The sequence below is a fragment of the Cryptomeria japonica genome, chromosome 7 (assembly GCF_030272615.1).
Source record: "Cryptomeria japonica chromosome 7, Sugi_1.0, whole genome shotgun sequence".
NCBI classification, from domain to species: Eukaryota; Viridiplantae; Streptophyta; class Pinopsida; order Cupressales; family Cupressaceae; genus Cryptomeria; species Cryptomeria japonica.
Window position 1 is genome coordinate 829969730 of NC_081411.1, and position 9569 is coordinate 829979298.

Sequence of the window (9569 nt, forward strand, 5' to 3'; positions counted from 1 at the left end):
TGTGTTTATGGAAAGAGTGAATGAGATTGTAATGGGAATTAAATGTTGTAGAGGATCTCTGAGTGAAGATGAAATAGTTTCCAAAGTCTTGAGAGCCATTCCATGGGCTTACAAGATGAAGGCAACTACAATTAATGAGCTGAGAACAATGGCAAACACTTCAGTTAATAGAGACATTCTGATTGAGAAATTATCTGCTTTTCATCTTGAAGAATTTGGATTTTCTTGAGCTGTAAAGTCTAAACTTGCTTTTCATGCATCATCATCATCTACCGGCAAAAGTGATTGGAAAGCCTTATATACAAAAGAATTGGAAGATATGAGGAAGGAAGATGAAGAAGTTGAGCAACTTGAAGCCTTATTTTCTAGAAGAGTATCTAAAGGACCAACAAGAAGTAAGTATGAAGGAAAAGCACCTTTTAAATATTTTGCATGTAATAAGATTGGTGATTTTTCATCTAGATGTCCTACAAGGATTGCATGATTTGAAGAGAGAGTTAAGAAAACATTTAAGCCTAATCATAACAGATATAGATTCAAGAAAAGAGAAAAATGCTACATAGCGGATGAGGAAGGAGTAAGTGATGAATCTGAGGATGAACCGACAACAGACTTTGCTAGTGGATCCAACAATGGAAAGGAATGGGTGTTCTATGCTTTAAAGGAAGATGAACCAAAACTGGCTATCATGAATGAAGAAAAGGCCTTGGTAGAAAAATTTGAAGATAAGGATGACTGGGTAATTAATAGTGGATGCTCACATCATATGACTGGAGATAAAAAAAAAATTGTCCCTGCAAGAATACAATGGTGGTCAAGTCAGATTTGGAGATGAAAAAACATGTATGATCAAAGGTAGAGGTATTATTTCTCTAGATGGCAAGCATAATATAGATAATGTCTACTATGTAGAAGTTTTAAAGAATAATCTTTTGAGTGTTGCTGAATTCATGGACAAGGGTTTCCAACTTCAGTTTAAAGATAGAAAATGTAAAATCATTAACAAGACTAGTTTGGAGATTACAACTGGTTCTCAGATTGGAGGTAATATCTTTCACTTGAACACTAGTAATAAGACATGTTTGATTTCTCATATTGATGAGAGTTGGTTATGGAATAAAAGGTTGTGTAATGTTAATTTTGATTGTATTGTTAAGATCAGTTCAACTAATGATGTTAGGGATATACCTAAGATTATGAAGCCTCATAATCCAGTATGTAAGGAATGTCAATTGGGAAAGCAAGCTAGAAGTTCTTTTAAGAGAATACATGATAAATCTAATAATGTGCTTGATTTGATTCACACTAACTTATGTGTTCCAGCAAGGACTAGAAGCTTTCAAGGTGATAGGTATTTCATGCTAATAATTGATGACTATTCTAGAATGATGTGTGACTTTTCTTAAGGAGAAGTCTAGAGACTTTGAGAAATTCAAAATCTTTAAAGCAAAGGTTGAAACAAAATTTGGATTGAAAATCAAATGTCTAAGATCAAATCAAGGTGGTGAGCTCACTTCTCATGAATGTAATAGTTATTGTGAGATAAATCAAATTAGGAAACAGTTATTTGCACCTTGCACTCCTCAATAGAATGGAGTAGTGGAAAGAAAGAACAAAACCATCTTGGATGCAGAAAGATCTATGATGATGGAAGCCAAATTACCTCACATCTACTAGAGAGAAGCAATGAGTACAACAATCTACACATTCAACAGAGTTCACATAAAAGGTGAAACTGGTAACACCCCTTATGAGTTGTGATTTGGAAATACACCTACAGTTAAATATTTCAATTTTTTTTGGAAGTAAATGCTATATCAAAAGGGATGATTCAATTGGAAAGTTTGATCCTAGATGTGGTGAAGGGATATTTCTTGGATATTCAATTCAAAGCAAAGCATATAGATGTTATAACTAAAGATTGCATAAAATTATGAAGAGCTCTAATGTGAAAGTGGATGAGAAATACAGAAATCAATTTATATCATATGATAGGGAACCCACAGTAGAAATGATCAAATGTAGATTAAATGTACAATTAATACAATGTACTAACATAAATACATCAAAAAAACTTAAAAACTTAATATGATAGGGTTCTATTGTAGATTAAATGTACAATTAATACAATGCACTAACATAAATACATCAAAAAAACTTAAAAGCTATAATATAGAGAACAATGGTGTATCGGTGCTTGAGATGCTTCTCCAATGGACTAAGGATAGCTCACCATTGATGGAGAAATTGTCGCTATTACCTATACAAAAAATGATCAAAGATTAAATATAATTAATATAATGATAAGTATTGCAGGTTAAAAATAATTAATGCAATATATCAAACAAAAGTGTACCGGATCCTGAGATGCTTCTCTAGTGTACGGAGGATGGCTCGTCATTGATGAAGCAGGTATGGATATTTCCTGTATGAGAAAATTACAAGATTATAATATATCACAAGTTCACATTTATGCATGCATATAATCATGCAATCAAGAAAATAAAGTAGAGATACATACCTCCGCCCTCTTTTGATCCATGGGCGAATCAAGCACATTCAATAAATCCACATAGCTCAATGGCCACCGTACATGTAAAATAGACAAAAAACACTAATCAACCAACAAACCCCAACTAATACTTGATTTCAACATTTTCAAACAATTGTACAACTAAAAATGTGTTCAAATACCCTCTTCCCACGTTTTGGAATCTTCGAGGAATTCTTTTTCTTAGGACGAGGTCTAGATGCGAAGGGGGGTACCATAAAAAAACAAAATTAACATGAGATATTAGTACAAATAATATATTAAATATAATTTAAAAAATCTAAAATGAAATTACTTTCATATTCCATCAAAACAATACATAAAAAGGGTTGTACCAAATATGATACCATATAGCCTTGTAGGCCAAAATCGATCGCTGAGAGTGTGATGTCATCAATCTGGGATGCTTGGTCCAATGTCAATGCCTACAAACCAAAAATTGGACCAAGCATTAAAGTAGTTAGTATATCTTGTAATATTTTTGAATTCAAAGTGTACTATTCCATTTTAACATGTTACAAAATTTATACCTCAAGGATCGAAGTTGCAGCTGTAGTAACTGCAGGAGGAGTATGGGATACTGCTGTTGCATCCTGAAATGAATATTATTTATCTCAAATTAAATTTATGTATAAATGAAAATTCATTTATGTAATTACAAATTTAAAGTGACTGATAAATAAAATGCTATGAATTCAAATCAACACACTTGTGTCTATTGCTGATGAGCAAATACCATGTCCATCAACTCATCTATCAGCATGAAATCGTCAGTCGTGCGGGCCTGACATCTACTCCCACAAATCATACATAGATGAGATGTGGATCCATCTGCACCAGCTACATCATCTATCCCTGAGCATATCCCTGAGAAACTGACACACATGGAGCTCTAGGTGGTGAAAAATGGGCTCTTTTTCGCCACCTAGAGAAACTAATGGCTCATCATCCAGTACAATAGGGTGTGCTAACAATGTCCCATGTTGGGTGATGACACCAGTCAATGTTCTGGCCACCTAAAGAGTTTGTAGCTCTATCAACTCTTTCAGCTTAATTGGGATAGCCTAATGCACCTTGGATTTGGGTTCCCTCTCGATGACTCTCTGGGGCAACTCACCTACAGGCTCTAGGTCTATCTTGGGCAGAGCCGCCACCTCTACCATGGAACTCTCTCATGTCAAAATAGTTTGGCTGCACATTGAGCACAAAATCATAGTATACTTTTCTTAAAAAATACAATGGCACCTCATAATTATTACAAGGTGGATCATCAAAGATCATCCACCACCTCTGCAAAAAAAGATTCTTCATCTGCGCATTGGTACACCAATGTATGGGAAACCTCTTTGCATTAAAAGGTAACAACTGACCAATTTTAGGATTAACAAAAAGGGCAAATATTTGTTGTTTACTAATATTTTTGTTTTTCACTCCCTTGTATGATAACCCATCAGCATAGTATTGACGACACCTATCCCTAAAGTTTTCCCATTTTGTAATTTGTGTGGAAACAACTATGACACCTCTAGCTAATGTTTCTAGGCTAGTGGCGAGGGATTTATGATGCTCAAGTTTGGATGTTTTCAATTTATCAATCAGTCTATTCATTTTAGATGTATTTTACCCCAACTAATTAATTAATTGCTCATGTGTTTTAGGTGTGCGGTTAAGAGGAGTAATTGGGGTGTATCTTGTGGGTTTTCAGGAGGTGCATTTTGTTGTTCTTGTTGTGGATTATTAGAATTTGGTTTTTGAAACCAAAAATGAAAAAACCTAATCAAAAGTAACAAAATTAAATTCAAAACGTAAAATAAATTTAAAAAATGGGAAAGAAAGACAAGAAATTAACAAAAGATAGCTTTGATCCATAGTGTTTGGAGGAGAAATGAAGCACCCCGTTTGTGGTTTGGCAGAGGAAATGGAAAAATAAATGTGGCTGTTATGGGAAAATAAGACCTAGTTTTTTTTTTTTAACTTTTTTTGATAGGTACTATGTATGCGGTCCTTTAGGGATTATTAGCACATATGGGATACCTTTTTTAGGCTCGGGAACAACAGACCTAAGTGTGTATGCAGTTATTTCAAATTTTATAACTGCGTATGTGCTGCTTGTTTTTTCATGGTTTTTTTGGGTGGTGTCCACTTTTCTGACCACCATCTTTGTCCACATACCTCAGAGAGAGAGAGAGAGAGAGAGAGAGAGAGAGAGAGAGAGAGAGAGAGAGAGAGAGAGAGAGAGAGAGAAAGAGTAGGATAAGGAGAGGGGGATGGAGGGAGAGCGAGAGAGAGGGGGAGAGGGAGAGAGAGGGAGATTGGGAAAAGGAGAGGGGGAGAGAGGGAGAGGGAGAGAGGGAGATTCATAAAAGTAGAGGGAGAGAGAGAGAGAGAGAGAGAGAAAGAGAGAGAATAGGATAAGGAGAGGGGTATGGAGGGAAATTAGGAAAAGGAGAGGGGGAGAGGGAGAGAGAGGGATATTGGGAAGAGGAGAGCGGGAGAGGGAGAGGGAGAGAGAGAGGGAGATTGGGAAAAAGAGAGAGTGTTAGCATTATGGATGAATTGATTATGTTGCATTGATGTCAACACTAGCTGTTATGGTTGGTTACCAACAGACAAGGTTTGGTTACTGACATACATGTTTTGGTTACTAGTAGAAGATCTAGTGTTACCGGCAGAAGAGACTATCTGTTGGACACTTCTCACATGTTTGGATAAATGATGTATGTTTGATTTTATGTGTTACATGCTTCTAGAGCATGTTTTGGTCAGTTGGTATTGCTTTGGTAATTGGATGCTATCATACAATCTTGTAAGCCCATACTAGCATTGGTCTAAGGTTTAACCGATAGAGTTTTCATTGAGAAATCTTGATAGGATGCATAAGTGGTGTTGGTGTAGCTTCTAGATGGAATTCAGGATGTTGAACATGTTATTTGATCATGCCTCAATTGATTGAAGATATTGCTTTGACGTGGTGGACCCAGATTAGATCTAGTGCCTATCTAGTTTATGGACCGGTATCATGTTAACGTGTTCTCTACATGTTACCAAGATGATTTATCATTTGGTTATTGTTGTTTTGCTCTTAAGCTGACATGGCATATCATTGTAATATGGATATATGTAATGATCTTATTGTAATATCTTTTAGTTGGCCGACCTAGTTGGTTTAGGCCTTAGTGTTGGTATAAATGATGTAAGATCTCATTGTAGATCAAGTGTCATGGTCTTGGAATGCAATATCATATGCAAAGGAGATTTGGTCAATCATAGGTGATCAAATTGAGATTAAGGAAGAGGTCAAAGGCCTCTAATATTGAACTTAACTAGGATTGTAATTAGGCATGGTAGATGCTATGTCTAGCAGTTCATTAGATTGTTTTCCATTTATTTTTAGGTGGTTATAATCTCTTTGTATTCATTGAGACTATTTTGTAATGAGTAGTACACTCTAGGTAGTGTGCCTTCCTACATGTGCAGGTCCCTCTTTGTATCACATACTTTCTGCAAAAGTATCATCTGACTGTGGGTAGGCTTCCCACTATGGTTTTTCCCTTTCTAGGTTTTCCACATAAAAATCATGGTGTTATGTGGTATGGTTGAATTGTGTTGAATATCTATTTTATTGTTAAGTTTTATTCAATACTAGTATTTGTTTCTGCTATTCTGATACTTAATATTTATGTGATCCGATTAAAGGTTATTAAGTGGATTAATTGATATAATTTATCAATAATTAATTCACTCCCCTCCCCTCTTAGTTGTTCACTAGTTATCCTAACAATTGGTATCAGAGCTTTGGTCCTCTTTTGCAGAAGCTTAACTGCTTGAGGTAGATCCTATGGCAGCTAATACTTCAAACCCACCAACAACTATTTTTAGAAGACAAATCCCTAAGCTTGATGGAACAAATTATGGGATATGGAAAATTCTAATGGAGACTCATATTAGATGTCTTGGCAAGGATATTTGGGATATCATTGAGAAAGGATACACACCTTATGATCTGGCATCTAGCAATCTTGCTCCTATAGACTTGGACAAGAATATATAAAATGATTGTAGAGCTAGAGAAGTCATCTTGTGTGCACTTATTGATCAGTAAATCATGGGATTAACTGATAAATCATTGGCAAAGATTATGTGGGATAAATTGCAAACTCTGAATGAAGGTGATCCTACTGTCAAAATTGCTAAACTTGATGGTTACCGAGTAAGATATGAAACTTGAAGATGGAAGATAATGAAAGAATTGTTGTGTTTATGGAAAGAGTAAATGAGATTGTAACGGGAATTAAATGTTGTAGAGGATCTCTGAGTGAAGATGAAATAGTTTCCAAAGTCTTGAGAGCCATTCCACTAGCTTACAAGATGAAGGCAACTGCAATTAATGAGTTGAGGACAATGACAAACACTTCATTTAATAGAGACATTGTGATTGGGAAATTATCTGCTTTTCATCTTGAAGAATTTGGATTTTCTAGAGCTGTAAAGTATGAACCTCCTTTTCATGCATCATCATCATCTACCGACAAAAGTGATTGGAAAGCCTTATATACAAAATAATTGGAAGATAAGAGGAAAGAAGTTGAAAAAGTTGAGCAACTTGAAGCCTTATTTTCTAGAAGAGTACCTAAAGGACCGATAAGAAGTAAGTATGAAGGAAAAGCACCTTTTAAATATTTTGCATGTAATAAGATTGGTGATTTTGCATCTAGATGTCCTACAAGGATTGCAAGATTTGAAGATAATCAAAATAGATATAGATTCAAGAAAAGAGAAAAATGCTACAGAGCAGATGAGGAAGGAGTAAGTGATCACTCTGAGGATGAACTGACAATAGAATCTTCTAGTGGATCCAACAATGGAAAGGAATGGGTGTTCTATGCTTTAAAGGAAGATGAACCAAAGCTGGCTATCATGAATGAAGAAAAGGCCCTGGCAGAAAAATTTGAAGATAAGGATGACTGGGTAATTGATAGTGGATGCTCACATCATATGACTGGAGATAAAAAAAATATTGTCCCTGCAAGAATACAATGGCGGTCAAGTCAGATTTGGAGATGAAAAACCATGTATGATCAAAGGTAGAGGTATTATTTCTCTGGATGGTAAGCATAATACAGATAATGTCTACTATGTAGAAGGCTTAAAGAATAATCTTTTGAGTGTTGGTGAATTCGTGGACAAGGGTTTCCAACTTTAGTTTAAAGATAGAAAATGTAAAATCATTAACAACACTAGTTTGGAGACTACAACTGGTACTTAGACTGGAGGTAATATCTTTCACTTGAACACTAGTAATAAGACATGTTTGATTTCTCATATTGATGAGAGTTGGTTATGGAATAAAAGGTTGTGTCATGTTAATTTTGATTGTATTGTTAAGATCAGTTCAACTAATGAAGTTAGGGATATACCTAAGATTATGAAGCCTCATAATCCAGTATGTAAGGAATGTCGATTGGGAAAGCAAGTTAGAAGTTATTTTAAGAGCATACATGATAAATCTAATGATGTGCTTGATTTGATTCACACTAACTTATGTGGTCCAGCAAGGACTAGAAGATTTCAAGGTGATAGGTATTTCATGCTAATAATTGATGACTATTCTAGAATGATGTGTGACTTTCCTTAAGGAGAAGTCTAGAGCCTTTGAGAAATTCAAAATCTTTAAAGCAAAGGTTGAAACAAAATTTGGATTGAAAATCAAATGTCTAAGATCAAATCAAGGTGGTGAGTTCACTTCTCATGAACTTAATAGTTATTGTGAGACAAATCAAATTAGGAGACAGTTATTTGCACCTCAGACTCCTCAGCAGAATGGAGTAGTGGAAAGAAAGAACAAAACCATCTTGGATGCAGAAAGATCTATGACGATGGAAGCCAAATTTCCTCACATCTACTAGAGAGAAGCAACGAGTACAACAATCTACACATTCAACAGAGTTCACATAAAAGGTGAAATTGGTAACACCCCTTATGAGTTATGATTTGGACATACACCTATAGTTAAATATTTCAATTTTTTTGGAAGTAAATGCTATATCAAAAGGGATGATTCAATTGGAAAGTTTGATCCTAGATTTGGTGAAGGGATATTTCTTGGATATTCAATTCAAAGAAAAGCATATAGATGTTATAACAAAAGATTGCATAAAATTATGAAGAGCGCTAATGTGAAAGTGGATGAGAAATGAAGAAATCAATTTATATCATATAATAGGGAACCCATAGTAGAAATGATCATAACTAAACCAGAAATGCCTCAATCGATACAGGAAACTGAGATAGTTACACCAGTACAATCAAAAAATTCAACTGTGACTGATGATCAGAGCAGTGAATCTGAAGTTCAGAAGACACAAAGGTATGTTAGATTAAATCATTTTGAAGATCAAATCATTGGAGATAGGAACAAGGGAGTTATGACAAGAAGAAGACTAGCAAATGAAGAGGTATGTCTTATTTCTCAAATTGAACCAGCATTTGTTATTGAAGCTTGTAAAGATAAACATTGGTTAAAGGTTATGGAAGATGAATTAGATCAGATAGAAAAGAATGAGACTTGGACTTTAGTTCCCCGGCCTAAAAATAAAAATGTTATTTGAACTAAATGGCTTTTTAGGAATAAACTGAATGAGGATGGTCAAGTTGTAAGAAACAAGGCTAGGTTGATTTGTAAATGATATTCTCAAATGGAAGGAATTGATTATGGTGAGACATTGGCACATGTAGCTAGAATTGAAGTTGTTATACTATTTCTTGCCTATGTAGCTTATAAGAACTATAAGGTTTATCAAATGGATGTTAAATGTGCATTCTTGAATGGTGAACTTAAAGAAGAGGTATACATTGAGCAACCTGATGGATTTTCACAGAAAAATTATAAAGATATGGTTTGCAGATTGAAGAAAGCTTTATATGGATTGAAACAAGCTCCTAGAGCTTGGTATGCAAGGTTGGATAAACATCTTTTGAAGCTTGGTTTTACTAAAGGCAGTGCTGATAGTAATTTATA